The sequence below is a fragment of the Pithys albifrons genome, chromosome 9 (assembly GCF_047495875.1).
Source record: "Pithys albifrons albifrons isolate INPA30051 chromosome 9, PitAlb_v1, whole genome shotgun sequence".
NCBI classification, from domain to species: domain Eukaryota; kingdom Metazoa; phylum Chordata; class Aves; order Passeriformes; family Thamnophilidae; genus Pithys; species Pithys albifrons.
Window position 1 is genome coordinate 28,745,002 of NC_092466.1, and position 27,118 is coordinate 28,772,119.

Below are 27,118 nucleotides of genomic sequence, written 5' to 3' on the forward strand. Positions count from 1 at the left end.
GGTTTTTTTCTAATTTCCCTTAGAGTGAGAGAACAGGCTGTTTATTTTGCAGTTGACAGGGAAATGTCCTTGGGCAGCAACTGGAGCTGGTTATCATCATCAGACAACTGCAGTGATCTCAGGGTGCTCCAGTAAGTCAACAATGATCATGGGTGGTTACCCCATCAGAAAAAAAACCCCAAAAACAACAAACAAAAAACCCCAAAACAAACAACCAAACAACAAACATAAACAAACAAAGAAAAAGAAGAATCTCATGGCTACAGCCTTAAGTTAGACACCAGAGAAACTCAAATCTACTTTCTCAGCACAAACATCTCACATTTAAGGAACAGTACACCTGTTAGGACTCTGCTTTAGAGCTGACCAAAATAGGTATTCCACAGAGCATAATAAGCTTCCAGGTCTAATCCCCCTTATGGTATTAAGCAGTTTTGTACTTTACCATGGATCTCCTCAGATGGTACAAGCCAGCATGACTGTACTGACTCAGCTCCTGCTGCTGGAGCATCCAGGCTCCCCACATCACAGCAACTGTAAAGCCAGTATAAATCACCCAAGGGGGATTCTGACACAGAAGGAGTTTCCAAGTGCTATACAAACACCAAAGCACGTTCCTTCCTAGCAACATCTCTTACCTGACAGGATCGAGTTTCTGGACAAGCCTTCCAGAGCTCCCTTACAGTGGGAAAGCAGTAGAGGTATTTTCCCATTCACTCTGCTGGGTTGATCACTACAAGATCTCATTCTCCAGAGGAAATTCTTAACAGTTTATCAAGTGACTTGGTTCTGCTGCAACTCCAGTGGAACAGAAAGAGTAGCATTTCTTCTCTGCTGGGGATTTTTTGAAAAGGTTTAACAGTCAGGTGTTTGAACACTAAAGTAGGCAAATTAATAATAAACAAAAGAAAGAATTTAAGAATAGGAGGCCAGCAGCTCTGTAGGGGCCAGGAAGACAATAATTCAGCAGGAGGGCAGAAGCCTCTGCAGCCAGGGCACTGTCCCACAGCACATGAGCGAGGTGACCCAAGAGCAGGGACAGTCTGGGCTAGCAGGCAAGTCCAAGCCAGCAAAGCAGGCCTGAGGCAAACCTGAGAGCAAAGGGCAGCAATTTGGAAGCAGTGACTGTACCAGGGCCAGATCAGCGAGACCCACAGCTGGGCAAGGCAGAGCTGAGACAGGCTCAGCAAGGCCTGAGCCCAAATGCAGCCCCAGCCCCAGGGCAGAGAGGGTTTGAAAGGGTTGTCAGGTGAGGCTGGCCAGGGCAATGAAGTCATTTTATTGCACTTGGGCTCCTGGCAGACCCTGAGTCTCAGATCCTTATTGAATTATCATTACTAAAGTCTTCCTGCTAAGTAATTTCTTAAATTCACACATTTTCTCAAATACAGAGACTTACTACCTTGCACAGTTGTGACCCTAAATACCTATCTACCACCTCAACATTTACTTAAGATCTTAAATTTGGATTTAGAATCTTGCAACATTTTGGAAGTTTAGAGTAAGAGATCTTGAGGAATTTTTTTTTTAATTTATTATTTTAAATATCCTGTTGTATTAGAGAAAGATGGTGGTATTTAACAAGTATTTCTAAGAATGCAGAATAGGAGAATGGCCATTCTGAGTCAGTTCAAGGATTTGTCTAATCCCACATCCAGTGACTAAAAGCAGCATGCCAGGAAAGAGTGCATGAACATGGTGAGATTTCTCTAAAATGCTCTTTCAGCTTCACAGAGTATGCAGCTCAGCAAGTCTGTGCCTCTCAAACCATATTTCAGTGATCTAAATCAAACATTCATGGGGCTTTTGTGGGTTTGTAAAAGGATTCAGGATGTAAGTAAGAATGTATTTTCAAGTTGTCATCCTAAAAGTCCGGGAAAAGAAAGGCCACAGTCTGAACCATGAAATTATTTTGGTCCAAGCCAAATTGCTCTTTAGCAGAAGCACAGAAACCTGAAAGCTAGCACAGCCTCTCTTGGAAAGCTTTGTATAATTTAAAACACAGTTATAGTACAAAAACCCAGTTCTCAGCTCCACTTAGCAATTCTCTTCATGATATGCAAGTGGCTTTTAAAAAGTTGCCAGAATGAACTGGCTGAGGCACCAGTTCCCTTTCCTTCTTTTCTCCTAATGATTGGAAGAGAAATTATTCCTCTTAAAATGAATTCTTGCTTCACTGATTGTAATGCAAAATCTTTTTTTAAAATATCCTAAATAGCCTTATTAAAAGTTCTGTTTTTCAAGGCTTGATAATCAAAACTCTGAGATTCCCATTCCACAGAAGTACCTGCAACTGAAGCACCAAGAATGACTAGCTGAAGATTTAGGAACATGGTTTTCATATAAGAATTAGACTTTAGAACTGAGAAGTTGAATAGAACTAGAAATGTAACACAGTAACACAGCATTAACAGTCACTGTGCTGGGAATAATTCATAATCACAGCTGTTTCTCAGGCTTTTCTTGTACTTTCATGGTGCTTCTGAATTTCTTACTTTTGCTTATGCAGTAAAAGGCTCTTCATGATTCACCGAGCATAGAAAAATAATGGAGAGACTTAAAAAGGAGTAACTATTTTTCATCCTCCAGCCATTCCACTGGGTCCAGGTTCTTAATTTTTCATAGCCAGTAGAGTTATGAATATATATGTTCCCAAACTGAAAGGTGTGTTGCAAGCTTTGCTTAATGAGAGGTTGTATTAGAGATCATTCTGCAAGAAACACTCAGGGAGATGAGTATTTCAGTCCTTTAAGGATCACCTGTGCACTTCGGAGCACTGGCTCTGGAACTGCACCTATATATTTATTGTGAGGTCACTTGGTGCACTTTTCTGAAAGTACATACATAGGAGTCAAAGGTACCAATAGCCTTTGGTGCAGGGTAATTATCTAACTAAACACTGAGGAACTATTGGAAATTTGGGGTTTTTTAATAATGTATGAGGTAGAGGACTGACATGGTTAAAATTCAGAATACAACTTCACACTGACTGATTTATTTATTGAATGAGAGAAACAAGTCATGTATTTAAATTAATTTCAATCCTTTCCTTCACAGGAAGGAAAACTTTTTTGAACTACCTTTCCCCACCTGAGGAACTTCCTGTTCCAGTGCTTCACTCTGTCTTCTTGAAGAAAAGTAATGGCTATTAGGTGACAGGTCTAACAGAAAAACACCACCCAGATACATGAAACCAGGTACATCTAAAACATCTATCCTGTAAAACTCTTCTTTCACAACCACTTGCACTAACTTTGATATAAAAGTCCCCAAATCCCTTAATTTACATAGCCATGTGGTCTTTGCATTTCTGTCCCACAGCTGATGGAGGCAGCGCATTCTCAGAAATAGGAATTAACTTGAGTGACTTAATCCAATGGACAGTTGATAACCTGGTATTGAGTAAGATTTCTCAAAAACACCTTTCAAGTACTTAAAAAAGGCTGACTTTGAAATATGGTGAAGATTATCAGTGCTGACAGCCTAATGTGAAGTGTAATTATTATAGATGCGAAATGGAAATAGTAAGAGACTTAGAAGTGCAGGTGATGAGTTATGTAGTGTATTAAAGAGCAAAACATCTGTGGTCTATAGGAACATAAGCCATCAGACAGCTGTAGAATAAGTTGCAGAAAACAACCAAAGATACATAACCTGTACTGAACAGAGGTGCTGATGACTAAAGGTTAAGTATTCAACATATAAACTAATTCAAAAATGCAGAACAGATGATAGCCTGAAGAACACATATAATGTAATAAGTTACTAGTTAAAAAGATAAAAGGAACTGACATTTTTAATCTTTGATTTCAAGAGATTGAAGAGCTGGATCTGGTTTTATGGGGCTTGGCCACAAACCCAAAGTGCACTGTGCTGCTTTGAATGAAACATGAGAAATCAGGCATTGAGTAATCCCACATAACTGGGCAGTGCAAAGAATGTGGAATTGGAAGTGGTGGGATGAGGAGCTGCTGCAATGACTGAGGAGCCTCCACAGTGCCAACAGCAGCAACAGCAGCCAGGGACAGAGCAGCTTGTGACCAGTGGCAGGGACAGGCTCTGGAAGGAGCACTGAACATGAAACACCACCTTGTTAACTTTGGAAAAACACTGCTGCATATGCATGAATTTTCCATTTCTGTACTATTTTATACTTCCCAAAGATCAGTGCAAATTCCTTACATAGAAGGTACATGGAAAGCATATAACATTTAACCAAGTATTAGGAAAACATAGTGAAGGAAACAACAGTACAATGTCCCAGGGAACAGACAGGAAACAGCAAGGAATTGACTAAAGCAAGCAGTAACACTCCATCCATCTAACAGAGGTGCCAATCCTTGACTCTCTAGGAACAGAAATAAACCTACTGACAGCATTAATCAGTAATGCTTGAAATCAATAATACATAACAGACTAATGGAACTGAAAAGTCATTAGTGGTGTGGGAAGCTTACTTACTAAAAGCAATCTGCATGAACATTGACACTAGTGCTAATCAGAGAATCCTGCCTGTGTGAAACCCAATATTATATCTTCAAGTGATATGAAAAGCATAAATTCTGATTTTTTGCATGAAAAGGACCATCAAGATAAGTCTCTTGACAGGACCCTTTCAGTATTTTTTTTTTTCATGAAGCATCTAAACTAAAAATATCTTCATTTCAAAAAGGTTGTGAAAGAATGCAGATATTCAGTTTTTTCGGGATTACATCAGTAAAAAATATCTAGTTGAACTGCCTTTTTCTAAGGACAACAATATAGAAAGTAAAAAATATCTAGTTGAAGCCTTTTTCTAAGGACAACAATATAGAAACTTTTTAGTAAAGCACTGACCAGAAATTAATGTGGGAAATAATGAAATACAGTGACTGTGCCATCTTGCTACTTTTCCCTTTAGCTTTAATACTTTTAAATACTTTCATCTGTTGTATCTAGACAACAAAGGAGTCTTCCATTATAGGAATGTTTTGTGGCAGATTTTTTCTTATTCTTTAGACAGAAGGAAGAAAGCTGCAAGGGTTGTGATAGGACTAATAAATCAAATCAAATGTATCTCTTACAAGGAATATCTATTGACAGAAAAAACGTTGTTCTTACTAATTGTTCTGGCATAACATTTGTGTGAGAGGATTACAAATTTGCAAAGCGAGTCTGTCACAGCAATCATCTCTTCAAAGAAGGGACTCCTCTGGAAGAGCAGCTGTTCTCAGACAAGAATGGCCTTTGAATGTCCAAAGCAGATGAAAAAGGTCTCTTCCAGGCCTTGCTCACCCTAAGACAGATATCCCTATTAATGCATAGCATACAAAGAGAATGTGAAGAGGTATCTTTCTCATTCCCACCACCCACAAAAGAGTAAAATCTTCTGGGATACTTTCCCGGAAAAAGTAAATTCTGCATCAAGTATTTTTAAACAACCAGCAGAGAGTTCCAGAAGTTAACACAAATGCTGATCATATTACTTCCCTCCCTCGTTCTGAAGATATAATAACTTCAGGGCCCATAAATAGTTTGTTTTCTTTTGTTTTATCCCTTTGGTTCCTTTCTTTTTGTGCCTGTAAGTTGTCATTTCCTTGAAAGGCAACTGAAAAGCTAAACTAACTGGAAATAGCAAATTAGGTTAAATTCACTGCTAATGCAAATTCTATTAAGAAAACTGGTTTCAAAAACTGGGCAAGTTTCCAGATATAGATAAAAAGGTGTAAAATAAGACTGCAGGAGGTCTGTAAGAACCTGTGTGATAACAATATAACTGGGATCACTTAACCTCTATCAAGCCTAATAAGGATATAAAGCTTATGGTAACTAAAACTAAAGCCTATGCTAAGTCCTATTGATTTTATTGGTGTTTATGAATGTGGTAGATTAAGGCATGGCTAGTTTAAACAGCCCCCTTGTTGGCTAGGAAGGTAAATATTGATATGCTCATTTCACTGCTGAATATAGATCCTTACTAAACAAGTGAATAATTAACAGCACTCCATCTCAAGAGATCTGGCTGCAGGCCACTGAGTTGGACTGAAGCAGACTCTGATAAAAGCAAAACTCCCAGGTGAGTCCTCAGTCCTAAGGGCTCCAGCCACCCTTGGACACACATAATGGCAGGCACTGGTGTGGGGCTGTGTTCTTTCAAGAGTTTGTATATGAAGAGAAGAATAACTTTAGAGAGAGAGTATTGTACACACTACTCTACTAGTGCAGAGGATGTGAGCCTAGGATCCTGCTGCAAAGAAATTGTGAGTATAATTGGAAGAAATTAACAGTAAGAGTGCCTCCTAATAACACACTTAGAACTATTTCAATAGCCTCGTTTGAAAGCTTAGGAGTTCAAACAGTAGTTTGTTTACCCAGCTTATGCTGTTCTTGTTGCACTATAAATATTGCCTTCATGATGAAGTAATTTCTTTTGTCATCCTTTTCACCTTACTCAGTTCTTTCTCACTCCAATTAACTTACTTTGCTTTTCCTCCCACCTTTCATTTCTTTCCATTTTCAAAGTTGTATCTCTCATTCCTTTCTCTTACTTTTGTCTTTTCAATATCTTTCAGTCTCTGATGAAGAATAAATAATTAGTTTTGTAGGAAAATGGAAAAGGCCAAAGTAAGTTATTTTCCTTCACAGGGAATTTGTGGATTATACCTACAGCAAAATAACCTGGGCGCCTAACAGTCATTCCTTGGAATAATTCAGAGTTTCAGGTCTGCCAGTCCCACTCTAATTTTGTGTTCAAGAACTCTGCACATTCAGCAAACCAACAAATACACAAGGCTTTTGAAAGCTTTCACAGCAATATTTGGTACAGACTTAAGGGGCTTTGTTTTTAGGCAATGAAGGAAGCCTCTGTGGAAAATGATGACACTACTTAATGATAAGATGAAAACAGGAAAGATGTTTTTTCCCCACAGAGTAAAATTACATTACTGCATGTTGCTGCATAAAATGCAGTAGTTTAATTAATATAATTTGGAAGGGCCTATGCTTATTCTGAAAAATAATCAACAGTTTAAAAAAAGTTCCATGCCCAGTGCTATAAGAATATCACTATATAGAAGATATTTCATAGATACGGCTGTTTTGTTAAATAGATGTTGACCTGGTTATTTGTAAATTAGGTCAAAACCAGCATCATGCTGGTTTCAGTAGCTAAAGGAGAATGGAGATATTTTCTTTAAACATATAGCATTAAGAGGAGATTTGTGAACAATTTAGTTAACTACTACAGAATCTGATTTACAATCCAATACAATCTATCGAACAATGAAACTAAGTTTTGTTCCTTCATTTGATTACACAGTTCCAGCAAATGCAATCACAATAAGATTAACTACCTTCTGAGATAAGACAGAGGCACCTGTTGAAGTTTTGTATCAATTAACTGTTTCCAAGTAAGCAGTACCTTAGACAGAAGAGCTGCTTGTTCTGCATGAAGATGGCAAGTTTTGATTTCTTTTAATCCAGTTTTATTTGAATAGCTATTTATTTTTATTTTGACACATTGACAGGCACAATACTTGCAGCCTATTTCATCATATGACAAAGCTACAGTGCCTTGTCTCCTTTTCTGCAGCAGGACATCCAGTATATATTTGTTATATTATAGAAACATCTTTTTTTAAGTGAAATAATAGCTCCAACTTAGAAAGACTTTCTGATTAGCACAGAAAAAAGTGTTTTAGCAAAGAGTCCAAGTCTTTAGAAAGACTTCTTTCTTAGCTATCAGCTGTGATGAAAGACATATAAGAGCCCTCTGCATCTATAGAAAAGTAATCTTTTCTGGTTACACTTGTCCTTTTCCTTAATGGAACCTATCCATGTTTCTCAAATTCCCTACCCTGGTTCTGCTTTGGAAGTAATGTTTGATATAATCTCGGTTCTGTACCAGTTTAGTCCTATGTTACTATCACTTGGTCTAGGCAATTCTCACTGCTTGAAAAGTAAGTTACACTTACACCATGACTTACCTACTATTCTTTAATATGATTATATTACCTGTCAGATTTTGATTAATCACTAAGTAGTCAATTTTAAGGAAAGCACATACTGTTTGTGTTACTTCAAGCCTCATGCTGTAGAATGACTGTATCTGGTACAACTATTAAAAAACAATGTCATATGATCACACATGCTTTTCTTAGCCAGTTTATCAATTTCATTACAGCAAGAGGGAAAAGCAGCAGCAGCAAAATAATTTCTTAATTGTTGGACAAAAGATTCACTATTCTGAAAGTACTGATCAGGATTGTTAGGACATAAAACATCTGAAACATGAACCACCAGCAACGAACTCTTGGTCTGTAAGGAAGTTTCTCAGCTGGGAGTTGCACTAAGGTTTGTGGCACCTTTATGGGCAGTCTGGTTCATCAGAGAAAGGCTGAGAACCACTGGTATAACCCACAGTAAGCATCAACTATTGTTTCTATTCCTGCTCATAATATGCTGCAATATTGCCCAATTTAATCTGTAAATTAGCAAAGAGGGCAGCAGTTTGTTTGTCAAGGATCCTGGGGCACTGCCACAAGACTAGAGCTACAGGAGAGTAATTCGTGAAAAATTAAGTTTGAACATGAACAGCCTTCCCTAAGCAAGGCTTCATTGCAAGGGCTCTCACTTCAGCTTAAACAGTAGAAGTACTTCTCAGTTGCAATTGCCAGAAGCAATTTTTAGGTGTAATAAATCAACACAGGATGACACACATCAGTGGTTCCTACTCCATATTTGTCACTTAAGATTATAAATTGTGAACAGTTGTACATACTTAGTGAGCCCTATTAACCTTCATCTGAACCCTGAAATTCAGGGTGTTTGACTAACTCAGAGAAAGCTTAGTTCTTCCAGTCTTGAAAAGTTTAAGGATCACAAGAGATGCTGAGAATTTTACTTTGGTGCATACCAGGAAGGATTTATTTATTTATTTATCACTTAATAGCTAACACCCTTGCTTTAAGCTATCACAGAATTAATACTTTATCCGTAGATAAAAGATTAACAACAATTTGAGTTGCATATAAGGATCACTGCAGTTTATACAACAGTGTTTCCTTATATAAATGAGAACTTCACAGATATAAATAGAAGAATGCTTTACTAATGTATTATTAACAGGATAGAGTACAAGGCTTTAAATGAAAACTGAGGTGGTATTTCCAACAAAGCTGACTGCAATAGTCTGAATTAGTCTTCAAAGGACCCTTAGAGAAAGAACCAAGCTCTTTTCACACAGAATGTTTTTACACATGGATCACCAGTGGAAGCATTATTGAATTAAATGCATTCATAGAAGTCTTATCAAGTTAGTACCACTCATTTACAAAAGTAAGAAGTACTTAAAGTATGATTTCCAGCAAATAAAACTGGTGGAAAAAAAAACTCTGCATCAAAAAACACCAAGAGCCAGCAGCTCCCTAAGGGGCTGGAAACCAGACCCAGCAGCACAACCAAGAGAACAGTGACCTGCACCAGTCAGGGCCCAGCCCCACTGTACCTGAGAAAGGAGCTGCCACATTGGGGACGAGCAGCTGGGAGCCCACATCTTCATTCATGCTCCTGAAGACAGCAAAGCAGAGCCAACATTAAGTTGAAAAGGCATGTTAAGAAATTGCTCAGGATAACAAGAGCAAGGCACCTTAAATAGTATGTCTAAAATCAAAGTAAAAAGCCAGAACTATGACCAGAAAGACACAGCAGGGCTGGAGCTGCAGTCCACAAAGTGCCTGCAGACAAAAAAAGAAGGGAGTATCGAGGCTGAGTTAAATAGAGCTCCTCGGCAGAAGGGGTGGGTGGAGGCAACAGGTGAGGCTGCTCAGGGGAATTAAGGCCTGTTAGTCTGCCTAAGGCTCTGATAGTTTTAAAGAAATCTTGCTTCTCCTGAGAGTAGCTGGTTTGCTCATATTTATATAGCTGTTCTTTTACCTTTTCTTGCCAGACTTGCCAAGGTAAAAAGTTGAAAAGAAAACATCTATTTCAAGATTACAACTTGATCACACAAGCTTAAATTACATGCCCAAGTATTTCTCTCCTTGCATTTAAATTCAATGTGGTTTCTCTTCAAGTTCCTGAGGCAAATGATACTTAACTGATTTTTAGTTTCTCTTTTATTCTCTATAACTTGGTCTTTAACAAGCTGTCAGATCAAATAGACATGAGGCTGTTGGTTCATGCATCCCCTTCATTTTATCAACAGAGCAAATGAGTACTCTGAATGAGGGAGAGAACAGAGAGCATGTCAACATCATACAATGAGCACCATGCAGGGATGCTAGTTTGGATTGAGGGAGCAGAATGGAGAGTTCAGTACAACACTTTTCCCCAGCTGGGTACTCCTGCTGAGCAGTCCTTTTCAGTTAATGTTAACTATTCTAATTGTAATGCTGTGCTAACTTCCTTCCATGACTTCTTGTACCACTTGTGTTTTGCACAGCAGAATAGAATATGGTATAGGCACACTGAAAATAAATTAAAAATAATAAAAAAGAAAAAGAAAATAGGTGGGGATAATAGTTGAGAAACTACACCACCTTGTGCTCTTGGATATCTCAGTGATGAATACACAAAGACCCCCAGCATGGGGAAGGTATACATGTAGCATGTTCTGCAAGGCACTTTAGGATATTATGTACAATAGAAGTTGGAGGGAAGGAGAACTGGTCACATTGATTCAAGGCACATACTGTGGGTCCTGCCATTTTCCAGACAGGAAACCAAATGGATTCCAGTGAGTTCAGGCAGAGAAAAGTGTTTTGAGCTGTCACAAGGCTGTGAGGAATGTGATCACATGCTGTGTAGGCATAAGTCATATGCAGTGCCAGCTGTGCCAATAATCATTAAAAAATTAAATTGTAAGAGTAATGGGGCCTGTGTAGTCCTGTGATGAGATGGTAGAATTCCTCAAAAATATTCTTGGTCTGTGCAAATACAGTGTTTGTGTAGCTGTGAATTCTCTGAAGAACTGTGTTGCATTCTTTTTCTGCTTGATAAATGAATTAAATGTATCACGCCTGAGTGAAAAGGCCTTAATGACCCTAATTGACCTCATCTGAGACCCTCCACCCACACACAAGTCCTATAGGCCCAGGAGTGCTACTTAAATTCAGGTCTGAGGCTCCTGTGCCTAAGCTCTACTGTAGAAGTGCTGATACTTAGCCTTGTGATAATCTTGTCTGCATATTGATTCTAGTCTTGATGTGTAAATTGCCTTAACAGCTTCATATCTGGTTTGTCTTGTCTTATCTCTGGGTGGTCAGCTAACTGCTTAATAAGCAATGTCTGACCCTGGCTGTTTTTATTGGACCAAACCTGATCTGTAGGTTGACTTTCCATTTTGACCTTGGACCTGCACTGTTGGCATAACTTGCTGGATAACCTGGGTAGCTGATCCAGTCTGTCTGCTCTCTTCAGGTCAGTCTGGTTTAGTTGCTGTGGGCACTGCTAACTCTGTTATTGTGCCTGGCTCCTTGTCCACTAAGGAACAGCACCCTGACAAAGCAAAGTTTGGGAGCTCTAGGACTGCTCTGTGTGGCTTTCAGGCATTTTTAGTGACTGCATTTCTATGTAATGAAAACTTTTTTCCTAATTCTACAGCTAGAAATGCTTTACAGCTGCAGAAATCTCTTTGCTTGTTCTATTCAATTGCCCTTCAGGCTGTTCCTACAATTTGTCCCTTATGTAAGGTATTATCATATTGCTTCTTAAAGGTATGGTCTTTCCTGTGCACTGAGCTAGTTCAGAGAATTGAATGTGAAATGCAGCAAAAGTGAATACAGAAAGCTGATGGGGGCTGAGCATGGGTGATGATACAGCTCTATTCTGGTTTCTTTAGATCTGCCTCTTGAATTGCTTGAAGATTTCTTTCTAGCTGTTCAGGAGTCAGAGTGGCTTTGGTTGCTTTTACTGCTTCAGAAAGCAATTACAGGGCAATTGTTTTAGCAAGCATTTCTACTTTGTTGATGTAGCCCCTGTTGTCAAATCCCAGGAGGATAATAATGACAGGACAATCCATGTGGTGCAGGATTACTGCAGGAGCATTCTAACTCTGTCTTATCTTAAAAATGTGAGAAAGTAAAGGTTTGTTATGGTGCACCATGGGCCAAACTACAATTCAAATGTGACCACCCCGGTCAAGTCCTACCACATTTTATGAGGGAGGCCTGCCATGCCAGATGCTGTTCTCATAAAGCAGGCTACTGAGGAAAGGGAAGTAATAACATTCCCTTTTCCCCAGTGCCACATTTCTCACCACAGAATGAGCTCTTTTTAGTAGGAAGTTATAAAAGACTGCAAGGGTTAGCAGGTTTGTATTCTAAGAGTGTCAAAAAAGGGGGTTTCCTTCCATCCAAAACCACACAGAAGAAAGACAAAAAAGGCAGGAAGGCAAAAGTAGTGTCTTCTTCTTGTAGCTCAGAAGTCAGACATGAATTAAGAGTTACGTTAAGCTATTCAGAAAGTCCCCAGAAAAAGCAGGCTGCCCGAGTCCAAGCATTAACTAGAGGGCCCCGTCTGTCCTTGCTTGCACAAAAGGCCATGTTATTCTAGGAAGAAATTTACTCTGCCTCATGGCCACTACTAAAGAGAAAGTCAGTAGTAAATTCTGTGTTTGTGGGTATGAATTGGCTGAAGGCAGAGCTGTAACTGCTGGTGTGTGGTGCAGTGGTTGTAGCAGGTACAGCCTTGTCAGGTGGGGACTATGGCACCAGAAGCTGCCTCAGCAGTATAATTATGCAAAGCAGACCAGATGCTTACGGTGTGTGGAAACTATTAGCAGTCAGAGATACTAATAATGATCATCATAGGTGTTGTTATAGAAAATATTGAAAGTGATTTAGTCAACCCTGTCTGACTATACCAGCTACTCCAGAAAAGACAAGGAAGGACAATTATATCCTCTTCTTGAGGGGGAAGAATCTTTTTTTCAGTCCTGTAGTCAGTTAGGATTTATGTATCAAGTATGTTTCTTTTGTATCACTATAGAGGAAGACCCTGCCACTAGGCATGAAAATCACTTTATTTTTTCCCCCCTCACTTCTGCAGCTTTCATGGCCTTAACATTTTTCTACCTTGCTCTTATAGGTTGTCTATAGTTTGTTGTTAAATCACTTTTGCCCCACAAGACACTGATTTTTTTTAACAGTGTTCTATATACTGTTCATATGATGTGTAATCTGTCAGGGAACCATGGTCATGGGAATTAATGCTCAACCTAAATCACTGCTTTTAGTAGTATGTCAGGCTAGTGTATCTCCAAGGATACTGCTTTGCACTTAGCCTTTATGCTCTTCTCTAGCTTCCTTAGAGACTGACTTTAACCATTGCAACCCTTTAAAGGCAAGAGCCTCAGGAGCATCAGTGGTCCTTGGCATTCCCCTTAGGGAGGCAGTGCCAAAGTCTGTAAATGATCTGCTTGCCTGGTCTCAAAAAGCTTTAAAGTACTTCTGCTTTGTGGGAAGTGCTTTTGTGGTCTCTTCTGCAACACTAACAGCCTCTGGCAGAGCAGAACCCTGCCTTCTCCTCTTATGCTTTCAGGCCCCAATAATGCTCTGTGTAAATTAATGTGTGTAGCTTTGTCATAAGTGTCAGAAACAACAGTCCTGCACTGACAGAGGAAAAGATCATGCATGGGAGAGATGAGACTTCTTTATCTTGGAGAACTTTAGCTTACAGATTGCCATGTTCAGGATTTTTCCCCAAGGAAAGGCGACAAAAATAGAAGATAATAAAATACCTGTGAAGGAATTACAAATGGGCTATTAGCTTTGGGTAGGAGCTTTTATTTCAAGTGTGTAGGAAAACCGAGGCCAAAAGCAAGTCTTGTTTGTTTTCATAGCTATTGTAATTTGGATTAAAAACATTTCTCTTTTGTGTGTAGAAAAACCTTTAGATTCATGTCCATCTTAAATGATCCTTAATGACTGATGCATTGTAAGCTATCAAGTAAATATTAAAAAGATGTAGGCTTTTATATAAGGACAGACACTTGCAAGCAGTGGAAGTGGTGATACTCTGGCACATCAAGGCTAGTGTAACTCTTAGGCACACTTATATAACAAGCAGAGCCATTCAAACCAGTAATTCACACCAATATTTGGAACTGTTATGGTTTTATGACAGGACCTACATGGACCTTTTTAAATTAACATAGAAATGTATTGTTGCAAAATTTATATATTTTTAAAGTGTAAAGTAACATTTGAGTAAGCTGTGGTCACCTGGTGATGAATGCCTTCCCTAAAGGCTGTTGGAAAGGTGTAAGCTTGATTTGATTTGCTGGCTTGTATGAAGTAAAGCCATCTGATGATGTGCATTGGGCTAGTCTTATGCTACTGGGCATTTGCCTGTGAGTAGGGAACAAAGCTCTTAGTTTAGTTTAGTTATTCACTGGTTTGTGTTTGTGTCTCTTTAGAGGAACTAAATTCCAGTGCTTTAGACAAACCCAAACTGGGCCTAGTGACTTGGACAAAGAGCAAAATTATATCGAGCTGGATGAAAGCTAAGTACAGTGATGGAGATGTTGCACAGCTGCATTGCTGTGCCATCCATTCTCCTCTTAAATGTGTCAGAAAAGCCACGACAGAAAATACAGGAGATTTAGGAAAGGGAGAGAAGGAATGTGGTAAGGAGAGACGGATGTGGATGTGAAATGCCAGAGGAATAGTGAGCAGATGAAACAGACTGAATGAGAAATGATGATGGGAATGACTGCATACTTTATGTAAGAGTAATGGAGAAGTGTCTGCTTTGCGAGTTTTCACCTCCTGTCTCCATGATAGTTACAGCCATGACTGTGCAGAAGGACTAATGTTTTACTAGATCCTGAATGACCTGCCTTCTATACCTGCAACTCAGTGAAAACAAGGATGCTTGGCTGACCTGGAAGCCTGTAGAAAGTGTCTGTAGTTGCTGTATTTGATAACTGATGCTCTTGAACCTGTGGAACTGCAGATGGACTTTGTCATGCAGTCTGAGGAATGTCTGTGTCAGCTGGACTCTGAAGTCTCAAGTAGGACCACCTAATATATTGAGTGGCAATCCTACTCCAGGGCAAGCACTGAGTCCCTGCTTACTAGGTGTAGTTTTTGTCTTTGTAGCAAGGGACTGGCTATTGGACAGCCAGGTCTGACATAAGGAACAATGCATCCCATGTTGTTAAAGAACAGCAAAACCAGAATGTTCTCAACAAGGCAAAATCTGGAGTATGCCTTCCACAGTTCATTGCAGAACTACATCACCTTTATGATAAAATTTTCAGAGTTTTGAAAAGACAAACCATTGCACATGAAAAGGTGAGCATAGGTGGAAAATGATCATGTACTGCTCTGGACTTGCTGCTTTTACCAATCTTTCTATATCTGGTAGTCTTTTTGCATGATGTGAGAGCTGCACATTAAGTGATGTCATGTTGGATTGGTGTATGGTGTGTTGGCAAACTCTGCGGTGAAGTGGGACCAACAGTGCGAGTGCAGCTATTCCCAGTGAAGTTCTATTTGCATTCCCTGTAAAGTGCTACTGCAGCCTTTGCAGGATTCAATTTCCTTTCTATTTTTATATCATTTTCCAAGTCTGTAGTTAATATTGACTGACAGGGCCAGCTGAGAATCTTGGGATTTCCTATTACAGATAATTAAGGAAAATACTAATTCATGAAGAGACAGATGCCTTGTTGTAAATTGCACGGCATGAATATCATTGCCTTCACTGCTAATTCTGTTTCCTACTGATTACTGAATCTGACTTCTCATATAAGGTGCCAGAGGTGTGCAGCAGATTTCCAGCCAGTAGATGTGTAAAGAAGGCTGCAGAGAAGGTTTATTTTCCTTTTTTTGTTCAAATGTTGCTTTTTATGGGCTGGTTGTCCTGAACCTGGAGTATATGAGAGCTTGCATTTTATACTTTCTTAGTGGAGCATGAAGAAGGACCTGGGAGAGGGAATTGCATTCATCAAGGACTTTTCCATTTCACCTTAATTATTGCCAAATTGGTTGTTGGTTTTATATTAGGTTAGATTTAACCTTCTTGCTTTATTTCAAAGAGAGATTGCCATGAGGGAGCAGCAAGCATGGGCTGCTCTGCAAGGTGGGCAAGCCAAGAGCTGGGCATGACAGCAAGGCAGGTATAGGAAATGAATAATCTCACAAAACTTCTGAGAAGGTCCAGTGGCAGGCCACAATCATCTCTAGGCAAGACCATAGCAATGACATGTGTCCAAGGTCTAGGAGGAAAGCTGGGTCCAGGTCCAGATCAGCAGGGCACATCATACATAGTAAGGCTTACCTACAACCTACTTCAGGATTGAGTGGTACAATTCAGACCTGCTCAGCCAAGCCAGCATGAGGGTCTGAACTAAAATAAAGTGTGAATTGCAATAGAGGAAGCCCTGATGTCTTGCAGGTGAGCCTGACCCAAGGTTGCAACTGCACTGTATTGAAGCTGCACTGTATTGAGGACAGGGCACTCAGATGTGGGGTTGGGAGGTTGCAGTGCCTGTTGGTGCTCTCCTGAATGTGTTGTAAGCTACTACACACTTGCCTTGTTCTTCAGCTGTTTCCTAGGCAGGATATTGCATTAAGGGGATGTGTAGTCTAATGTGGTGCAGCCATTGTTATGCTAACATATAAAATCTTTCTGGGTGCAGAATATTCTTAATTTGGACATAGAAGAACTGGACTTCAAAATTCAACTGAATGAACTGCCTCAGACTGAGCAGGTTTGAGTGCAATACTTCTGTAAAATTGAGTTTTCTTATTAGTTTTCAGCATAAACATATAACCAAGTATTTGAACAAGCAGGTAACTGTGATCAGAAGTACAAAGGTGTTTTCTTTAACATCTTGTGGAATAGATCTGTGTCCTGGGAGACTGGCTGTTTATCTTGTCAGTGAAAAGACCTGATAGTTTAATCCCTTTTCTCTAGGAAGGAATGTACTGAAGTCTCCTGACTCATAACTTACCAACAAGCCGAACAGTAAATGTTGTTTGTGAAGTGCAATGAAACCTGAGCAGAGAGGAAGGAGATCTGTGCTTGCCTTGCACCTTCTGACATGTCTCCTGTGGAGGGATACAAGAGCAGGTTTGCTGGAGTCACACCAGTTTGCTTTCATCCGCCCACACTGGGTGTCAGCAGCAGGGACACTGTGGCAGTTCTGGCTTTTCAGAGTCCTCCACCTGATGGTGAGCAGGTTTGAGTGTGCAAGCTCAGGCCACAGACACCTTGCTTTTGCAGTACAGGTGTGGCCACCAGCTAGGTCACAGTTGCTGCTTTGGGAGGGTAGAGGGAAGGACTTGCTGCTTTTAACAGATCAGACTTCATCTGGCATTGGGGAAACAGACAAGTATGGCCTGAAGCAAATAAAAGGTCACACTTCGAACCTGCTTAACCTGGGGCAGTTCATCCAGTCGGATTTTGAAGTCCTGGTCTTTTTTATGTCCAAGTTACCAATCTGAGGGCACTTTGGATGAATCAACGCTACTAGAAGGCATCGTGCTGTAGAGGAAAATACATATTAGATTTCTGGAGTTTAGCATGAAAGATGGGAAACTGGTATAAATAAACAGGACATAAATTTAATATAACATGAATGTACTCAGCTGAGTTTGCTGAGTGCCCATAAAAGCATGACTAAGCTTGGCAACTGGATTTTGACAGACTCCATTGCAAGAGCTTGCTTTTCTAGCTCTGTTGTGCCTCTACTTTTATCTAACTTTGTAAGTTCATATCTCAGCATGGCTAACTCTGATTATGGCCATTCTGATATCTACTCAATGAGCTGCTTTTTAAAACCAAGCTTTTCTTCCAAGACTTAAAACTCCCTAAATGCTAGGGTCTGCTAATAACTAGTGGAAAACAAAGGCAATCTGTGCACCTCCAAATTGCTATTAATTCTTTGTCGTCTCCCTTGGAATACTGCAAAAACATCTAACTATGCACACTTACTCTACTGAGTTGAATAACCCAGTGAAGGCTGAGACTTGTGCTTTCTATTCACACACTGCAGCCATCCTAACCTACAGCACTGATATTACAAAGAACAAGGTATGCTGTGGGCTCTAATTTAGGCTCTTAAAATCATAGAGAGTTGAAGTTAGTATATTTTAATGTATAGGTATTTGTGTGTGTGTGTATATGGGGTCTATTTCTACTAGCACATAGATCACTTGACACTTACTTGATATGTAGTTTTACACAGAATTGTAAAATAGTCCTGGTCAGAATGGATCTCAGGAGGTCTGTCATCTGACCTCCTGCTCAGAGCAGGGTCAGCTCTAAGGTCAGACCCAACTGCTCAGGGCTGTATCCAGTTAGGTTTGAAAACCTTCCAGGATTGCAACTACACAGCCTCTCTGGGCACCTTGTTCCCCTGGCTGCCTGAAAAGGTTTTTTGGTATCTGCAGCTGGAATTTCTCTTATTATTATTGCATTCATATTGTAAAACAAGTTTGTTGGATTGTAGTTCAGGAGTAATGTCAGATGCAGAACACAGTGATGAGAACCTAAGTGGGTGACAGGTGAAGTGCTGCTGACAGGGACAGAGGCCAAAGTCTGTAGAATCTGTTCCAGTATGGACACAGGGGCCCTACTCACATGGTATTTAATTGCACATGGACCTCAAGGTCTGTAACTCTCCCCAGAATATACGCTGTTAAAAAAGCAGTGCACCAGAAGTACTCTGAAGTAAGAGATGTATTTGTAAAAGTTGTATTCTTGATTAAATCTTCTAGACCTTGTTTTCCTACGGACTTTGAGACATCTTCCTTCCCTGCAATCTAGGCATGATTCATTTCTGCATCTCCTGCTCATATCTTTGTAGAGCAGCAAAACCAGCATGAAATTGATGTGACCTTCTTTCATTGCTGCCCAAAAGGTTCTGAATAGCAGCCCTGGAACAGAGTGGGCTTGTTGACTGCATTCTGCAGCTGCAGAAAAAATCTGTCTCTAAGCCTGCAGCTTCAAGAAGACAGTGCAGCATCTGTTCACATAAAAGATATCTTTGGGCTTGTCTTTTTTGAAATAGTGAGAAATTTAAACTACTGGTTTTAAATTGAAACTTATAAACAGGTTGTTTGGGCTTCCCTCCTTTGCCAAGAAAACCTTCCCATTAATCTTTGACTGGATGGATTTTTCTGCCATTTCATTTAAATATTTTTGCTCTACATGTGGAAAAATTACTATCTAATTTATGACAAGCATTAATCCTGGTTTAATAATTATATTCTATTATATGCATCTCTGATTAGTCGAGGTATGAATACAAACTCTCTTTGATATTTGTGGGCTTGTTCTTCCTATATGCACCTCTTTATTTGCATTTGTTTGTCACCTTGACGACTTCCAATCAGTTTGACTGACACTGCCCTTCACAGAAGTTGTGGTTAACCCAGGGCCTGAGTGCAGAGGGCCAGGGAGTAACAGCTGGGTATCTGATTTCCATGGGATTGTGCATAGTTCTGTGCTGATAAAGTTTAATGCATTAAAAACAAAGAATTATGTTCTCTGATTAGATGTTCAATCTGCAATTTCTCTAATACCTTCTTTTTCTAATTATGTACACAGGTTTGTGAAGTCATTATTATGGACATGTTTGTAAAAATCAATGTTGAACTATCGCTTAACAGATTTATAGCCTGACTTCTAAAAATGACTCTACGTTTCCTTTAAAAATTGTTTTCTTTATACTCTAATTTAGAAATTCTTTGTTATTGAGTACTGGAATCAGCATTTAATTGGAAAGTATTCTACCACGGAACTAAGCTGCCTTGCTCCTGTTTGTGGCTGCTCTCCAGTAACCTATAACAATATTCCTGCCTATGCAAATCTGGCTGATGTGTTCTGTCAGGAGTGATTTTTCTACTTAAAGTTTGGTACTCAAAAAGTCTGTGTGTTCTTTGCTCTGAGATGCCTGGACTGATCCTTTGGGATCTGTGCTGTTTGGTGGTGGATGCTCATTGCCCTGCTGCTTCACCTCCCCACACAGCGTTTTTCTTCGCTTGGGACAGTTTGCACTGGAGACTGGCAGACTTCACCAAAATAGGCTTTTGGACAGGAAGATTAAGTTCCTTGAAGGGAGGATTTGCAGGACAAAGAGATTAAAACTTTGTGGGTTTTTTTCAGCCATATATGAAACTATGACTGTGTTAGGGATGAAAATGAGACAACTCCAAGCCTGCCAGAGATAGTAAACGCAAGGTTTCCTGAAGCAGTGTGAGTGGCTAGACCTCCATCAGTGAGGGTTGTTGCCAACTCTTTGGCAAGACTGTGGTTTGAAAATCTTGCATGTGTTGTTTCCCTGTCAATCTCAAAAGAAATCCCTCAGTCACAGATTGTCTTAAATGGAAATGTTCATGCCCATACTCTGAACTAGTTTACATAGTGGTGCCTAATGTAGATCATAGAATCAGTTGGGTTGGAAGAGATCTCTGAGATCATCAAGTCCAACCCTTAATCCAACTTCACTTTGATTACCAGATCATGGCACTCAGTGCCACGTCCAGTCTCACCTTAAAAACCTCCAGGGTGGGAGAATCCACCACCTCCCTGGGCAGGCCATTCCAGTGGGGAGATGAGTGTGGCGCACAGAGCAGTAGCACTGCTTTTGCTAGTTCTGTTGCTTCTGCATGTTCCAGCTGGCAGCTGTGGTGTCTCTGAATGCACAGCATGCATATTGCATTCATTTTCTGTGGGTAAAGCCTTACAGCATGTGTTCTTTTCATTTTTTTTTCAAGAACTGTAGTGAATAATATTTTATTTTTCTAAAACAAAACAAAATTCCAGTGTCTAAGAGGAAATTGGTTACCCTTGGCTGCATTTTCTGATCAAATGGCATGTAGAAATGTGACAACTGTATTTCCAACATAGACAGAGCTGCTTGTTTCAATTTTTGCTAAAAGGCCACTGGAAATATCTTATTTGACTAATGACCCCCAACTGTCACTTAGGGAGTTTTTTAGTATTTATTCTTTTACAAGTGCTGGCTGAAGTTACATTCAGAAATATGTGTGGCCTACCAGGCTAACTCAGCTGTGACAAACCAGTTCAGCACTACAGACAGCAAGGATGTGTCGGAAGCAAAGCCATGAGCTCAGTCAGTTGTGCTACTGATGAGACCTCCATTTTTGGAATCCATGTAGAAAGGCATACAGTTGAAAGCAAATGGAGATGTATTAATTATTATTATTATTAATTATTTACTTTTTGACTATAGTTATATTAATGCAATTACCAGGAAAATCACTGGAAACATGTCCCACTGTAGTATAGTGAGCCAAAAATCCACTGGCACTGTTGTCGGTAATAAATGAAAATATCTTTACAGTTTCAAGGAGTTAATCTGATGGAGTCAAAATCCTGTTTTGAAAACTAAACTTTATTTCATTAACTCTAACACTCGATTGTAATACAGTTCATAGCCTGAGCTGCCAAAAAAATTTAACAGTGATCGTAGGGGCAGGTACATGAATTAACGCTGCTACATTCTCAACAAATGTTGGGTAACGTCTTTATTTACCAGTAGGTGTCACTGGAGCCCAGCAGAGCGCTATTTTTACTTTAAAACATCTTTTCTGCTTAATTGAACATTTATTTTGTAAACATTCAGTAGTTGTACATGCTGAGGTACATCCAGTAGAAATGAAGAAAAGTGATCAGTGCTCTTTCAAATATGCTTTCTCCCGTCTCAGCTACTGATGACTGTTGCTGGATAATTCAGTGGATTGAGAAAGAATTTGGCTTCTTTTTTTTTCTCTACAGCATGTCTGAATCTGGTCCAAGCTGATAATGACCAAAGTGATTATTTTATGCAAAGATGAAACCAGTTAAAAGTCCTGTATGATTCTCAGACCTCTCCCAAATCTTGCATTTGGTGGTGGAAAAGCAAGCCAAACAACCTGAATACTCTTTTCTTCTCCCCTTTTTTTTTTTTTTGGAAGGGGGGGCTATCTGTGTTGAAAATTAGTCTGGGAACTGAATGGAACAGGAAGGACCTGTTAGCTGCTGAGCAGCTTTCTGCAAGACAGACAAGCATTTAGGGAACAAAATTTCCTATATGTTGCATTAGAAGACACAGCGCTGTGCTGAAGAAGTCTGCCTAGGATTGACCTGAAGTAGCCCATGGAATATATTTGCTTTTTTAATGAACCGCTTTTCTTGTCTGCTGTGTTTGCTTAACAGGAGGTCGGCAAAGGTATTTTGATTGAAATGAGTTTTCAAGTATGCTGAAGTATTTACTATCTGAAAAACCCCAGAAAGCACCAAGTAGATACCTGTGGTTATTGCATATTTTTCAAGCCACTGAGTATCACACATCAGAACATAAAAGGGGTTAGGTTTTGTTTTCCTCCAGGTATGGTACAAGGTTTATGCTTTAGGAAAACCACTAAGGAGGCATTTTGAGTTTAGCTGAAGCATCTAAGTTTGAGCCTAAGCTCTTGCATCAATATGTTCTTCAAATTTCTTTCAATTGTTGACAAAAAAAAGAGTTGGCTGCATGGTAAACATTTATCTCAGCATGTCAAGGTCACAGATCCAGCAGAGAAGTATAACATAAGGAGGCTGCCTGCAGGCCAGTGTATTATTAGAATAATAATGTGTCTTTGGACAGTAAATGCACTGCCTGCTCTGTTGCCCTTAGATGTGGCTGGATCCAGTAATGAGTCATTTCTTTGATATGTCTAAAGAACCAGGCAGCGCACAGGTTGTTTTTAGCCTTTTGTTATCATCTTTAAATACATTTCTGAATGTACTCTGCCAGCACTTGTTAAGAGGCCCACTGTTGATGCTGCAGAGGGATCTTTGACTATTTAATGCGCCATGGTGACATTGTATGCAGTGAGCCTCAAGTGTGAACAGGTTTGCAGAACCAACACAATGCATGGCCCTGGATGCGCAAGAAGGATTGCTGCTTTTTCTCGTGGGGCTGCATTGTAATCTGAGTAAAGGTGAATGTAACTTGTTCAGGGCTGTATTCTAGGGGGAAAGTAGTGATGTCACTAACTGGTATTTTGTTGCCTCCTACATTCCCATGAGAATTTTTTTTCTTAAATTTTCATTTCATCAGTTTAATTTCCTAGATAACACATTAACTCTATCATGACATTCAGGGACATGTCTGTCCAGACCTCACTAGTCTCACAGGTTTTTATTCTCTGTGGATTTTCTTTTCTGGTTGTAGTTTGTCCCTGTTTTTTGTAGCATTGCACACAACCTGAATAGCCACACATACTGGTCTCTGTGCACTAACACAGGTGTTGATCTGCTGTTGCTGGGACTTAATGTTTTGTAACTGCTGTAGGAGTGTTTAGTTACTGAGCAAGTTCTACTCTTCCTAAAAAGTAGAAATGAGTATTTGAGAAATAGAAAGGTGAAAACAAAAATCTTGTAAATGAAAACTCAAAAGGTAATGTTGTAGGTTACAGAATCCACACCTAAGAGGACAAAGGAACATAAAATGTTGGTCACATACTTGCCCTTTTTAAGAGATGAAGGAAACAAAGTAAGTAACAGAAATGGCTGCTCCCCTATTGCTAGAGGAAGAATAGAACAGGACAATGACAGTTCCACCAATGACGTTGTAATAACAATTGAAAACACCGGTTTCTTGCTGTGTTGTCGTGTTCCTCTTTGCCCAACAAACACTATGTTGGTGCACTGTGGTAGTTTTCCTTAAGGGCTGCTGCTGTAAAGGGAGACAGAAATTCATTAAGAATGTAAAACAATAAGATCTTAAAAGGAGTCCAAAAAATTCAGAGATGGCAAAAAGGTGGTACTCAATCTGCTCCTCCTAGAAGACTGCAACAGATTTCAGGCATTTGAGAGAGTCAGCCCACTTCTATTCCTTAGGAAAACAATGGGAACTTATCTGTTCAAAGGACCCAAGGAACCCAGACTTTCCTTGAGGCTTTTTAAGATAGGCTGCATCCTTAGTACAAATGACTTTTTTTTTTCCTGAAACATGTTGGCACATTGTAAGAGCTTCAGTGGGAAAAAATGCACGTGGTTACTTTCTCAGCAGAGCTTGCTGGGATAAACTTCATGGCAGAATAAAGTTCTGACCTTGATGATTATAACAAGGTGAAGCTACTTTGTGCTTTTCCCACTAGTGTTTCACCACAGGTTTTTCCAGTAGACTTGTAGGCTGATGACCTAGGGGAAAAAACTGCACAGAAAACCACTGAGAATTTACCCGTAGGTGAATGACTACTGTTGGCTCATCGAGTAAAACTAGTCTTTCCAGAGGCTCTCACATTTCAGAGACGGTGCTGCCTCTTGTGATTGCAACACATGGGTGTGCAGGCCCCAGACAAGGAGTAGCACAACTTTTTCTGCTGGCTGCCTGGGCCTGGCTCAGTAATGTCATGAATCCAGGGGACTCTTTTCACTTAATTATTTATTGATCATTGAGAACTGGCCTTTTGCACTCATATAAGCACTCATTTGTTCTGTCCAGTAGTGCTTGTTTTAACCTTTCTGTTGCTAAAATTAATGCCTTGGCTTGACCACCTCATATGAGGAGATAGCTACATTATGATGCAAATACTGAAAAATTTGATCAAAACTGTATAAGGATCCCCTGTTTGAATGCCTTTCAGTCTTTTTTCTCAGGCTTCAGTGTCAGAAATAAGCAGTACAATGTACATTATTCCTGAGAGGAATAATGCTTTGCTGTACTCTAGGTTGTAGATCTCCCTCTCCTTTCCTGCCCCTGTACATTCTGCTTTATGTTGGCTGTGTTGGGTTTGTGTGGCAAGGTTTTAGTAGCAGGGGGGCCACAGGGGCAGCTTATATGAGAATTGCCACAAGCTTCCCTCGTGTCCAATAGGGCCAATGTCATCTGGCTCCACCACTGGCCAAAGCTGAGCCCATCAGCAACGGTGGCAGCATCACTGCAATGATGGATTTAAGAAGTGGAAGAAGAAAGCTACACAACTGCAGCTGGAGAGATTAGTGAGAACATGTGAGAGAGTGGAGGAGGTAGAGAAAATTGGGAGCAAAGTTAAGCCTGGGAAGAGGGGGATGTGGGAGGAAGGTGTTTTAAGCTTTAGTTTTATTTCTCATGATCCTACTCTGACTTGATTGGTAAGAAATTAAACTAATTTTTCCAAGTCAGTTTTGTTTTGCCTGTGCTAGGAATTGCTGAGTGATCTCTCCTTGCCCTTACATCAATGCATGAGGCTTTGGTTATATTTTCTCTCCTCTGTACAGCTGAGGAGTGCAGTGGCAGAGTGGCTTTGGTGGGCATTGGGTGGGTGTCCAGCCCAGGTGAACCCCCTACACCTGTGCTACTGCAGCAGCTGCAGCTCTCAGTGCAGCTGCTCCTGCCCAGTCCCTGGGGAGCTGCTGCGGGTGGTGTTGCTGCACTTCCTCCAGTGACTGTTAATAGTGATACTACCCGTAAATGACTATTTTTTGAGAAGTTGACTAAAGTATGGTAACTAGTTACTTAATGTGGCTCCTTGCCCTCCCTTCACCTTTGCTATGCAAATAGCAAGGGGGAAATTCTAGCCCCAGCGAATCAAAATGGTGAGGGCCTGTGTGCTCTCACCCCTCTGTGCCCTGTGACATTTGAAGGACAGGAACAGGAGATTGACATTTCACAAAGAAAAAGCAAAAAAACCACTATGTCTAGCATTTGAACTGGTCCTAGTTGGGACAGGAAAGCACTACAGCAGCTGGGAGTGCAGCGGGACATCCTCTTTGCCTCCATCCCTTTCACCTGGACAAGAGACAAGGAAGAAAGTACTAGAGGAAGATGGAGAGGACTTGGGAGACAAATAGTGACTAGGCTGAGACACAGAAGAACAGAGAAGAGGCAAAGGAGAAGATGATGAGTGGACTGAGAGGCTTTCACAGTTGTGAGGGGAGCAGTGTGGGCATGAGGGGTAACAGGGAGAGCCCTCCTGGTGGGAGCTGCTGTTCACTTCCTGGGCAGCACCTGGCAATGGCTTATTGAGCTTACTGTCTTTTTGTGGGAAAAGAGGCGGAGCAGGGATGTATTGTATTGTTAATTCATGGGCTTGATATGAAGGATACCTAGTGCTATGGTCTTTAAAGCCTTTAGCCTCAGTTACGCTGATATTCCTGTCAAATGGTAGGGTTTGTTCCTAGGGCAGCACTGAGAAACCTTCTTGACAGCTTCTGGAAGGACAGGACTGTCTTCATCTGCACCAAGGGTATCTGCTGCATGGGAAGCCTTCCATTTTCCTACTGCATTGCCTACTTTTTCTTTTGGAAGAAACTGAAACAATTTAAAATGTTTCAATGGCTGCCTCAAGACTGAATTATGTGAAAGGCTCTGTAGTAGATTACAGCTCATTTTGAAAAGTCTGTTTGGTTCTCTCCACAGAGAACTTGGCCTGGAATCTCAAAAAGAGAACTGGGATGGTTCTACAGTATTAAGATGTGATGTATCCTAATAACTGTTTGGTCCCTCTTATATGTTCCTTCTACTGTTATACTTTTATCTCATGTCTAGCTTTGATGTATTTGAGTGTTTTTCAGGGCTTTCTGACTTTATTATAAATAGCAGAGATGATAGTTTCTCTTGTTGTGGGGCAGTAATGGGAAGCTGTAGGACTTACTTACGGCTATCCCAGAAAGGTGTTAAGGTGGAAAAGCTGTTGTAAGATGGCTGCTTATCTCCCAGTGCTGTTCTTGTGGAGGCAAGTGCCAAACTGCAGTATTTCATGTCTTGTTTTATTTGTAAAAGGTTTTGTGTGGGTAAGTTTTGGTGAGGGGGGTTTTGTTTTGTTGTGGTTTTATTTGAGGTTTTTGTTTGGTTAAGTTTTGGGGGTTTTTGTGTTTGTGAAGGAAGATGGCAATTATCAGTAACAGAATTTCACAAAAAGCAAAAGATGCCTGTTAAATTCCACTGTCTCAGAATTAAACTTACCTACTGCCAAACACAGATGGGATTGGGCTTTTGTTTGCTCTGCCTTGGTACTTGCATATTTGAGGTAAGCCAGACAAAAATAGCAAAGCTGAACATGTTAACTGCCAAGGTGTGAAAATTTCAAAAGCATGTAAACTGTTAGGGACAGTAAAACTGGCCCCTTTCTGCTGTTCTTGAACACAGCAATGCTTTCCATCATGATCCTAGTAAAAGGCTTTATTAGACTTACAGACTTCTCCTGATAGCCAG

General features: G+C 40.2%; 2 protein-coding genes across 8 annotated transcripts in view; one reads left to right on the forward strand and one right to left on the reverse strand.

Moving 5' to 3' along the window:
• Window positions 1–9,738, reverse strand: part of OPN4 (opsin 4) — a 48,804-nt gene extending 39,066 nt beyond the window's left edge. For 4 of the 7 annotated variants that reach the window (XM_071563917.1, XM_071563916.1, XM_071563920.1 and 1 more), the window contains exon 1: window positions 9,485–9,738. The gene's annotated coding sequence lies outside the window, so the exon portion shown is untranslated. Of the gene's footprint in view, window positions 1–638; window positions 832–5,100; window positions 5,206–9,484 lie in introns of those variants that run through there. The other 3 variants (XM_071563913.1, XM_071563912.1, XM_071563914.1) reach the window with 2 other exon arrangements.
• WAPL (WAPL cohesin release factor) overlaps window positions 1–27,118 on the forward strand; it is a 142,423-nt gene that overhangs the window by 45,916 nt on the left and 69,389 nt on the right. The gene's annotated exons all lie outside the window — the stretch shown is intronic.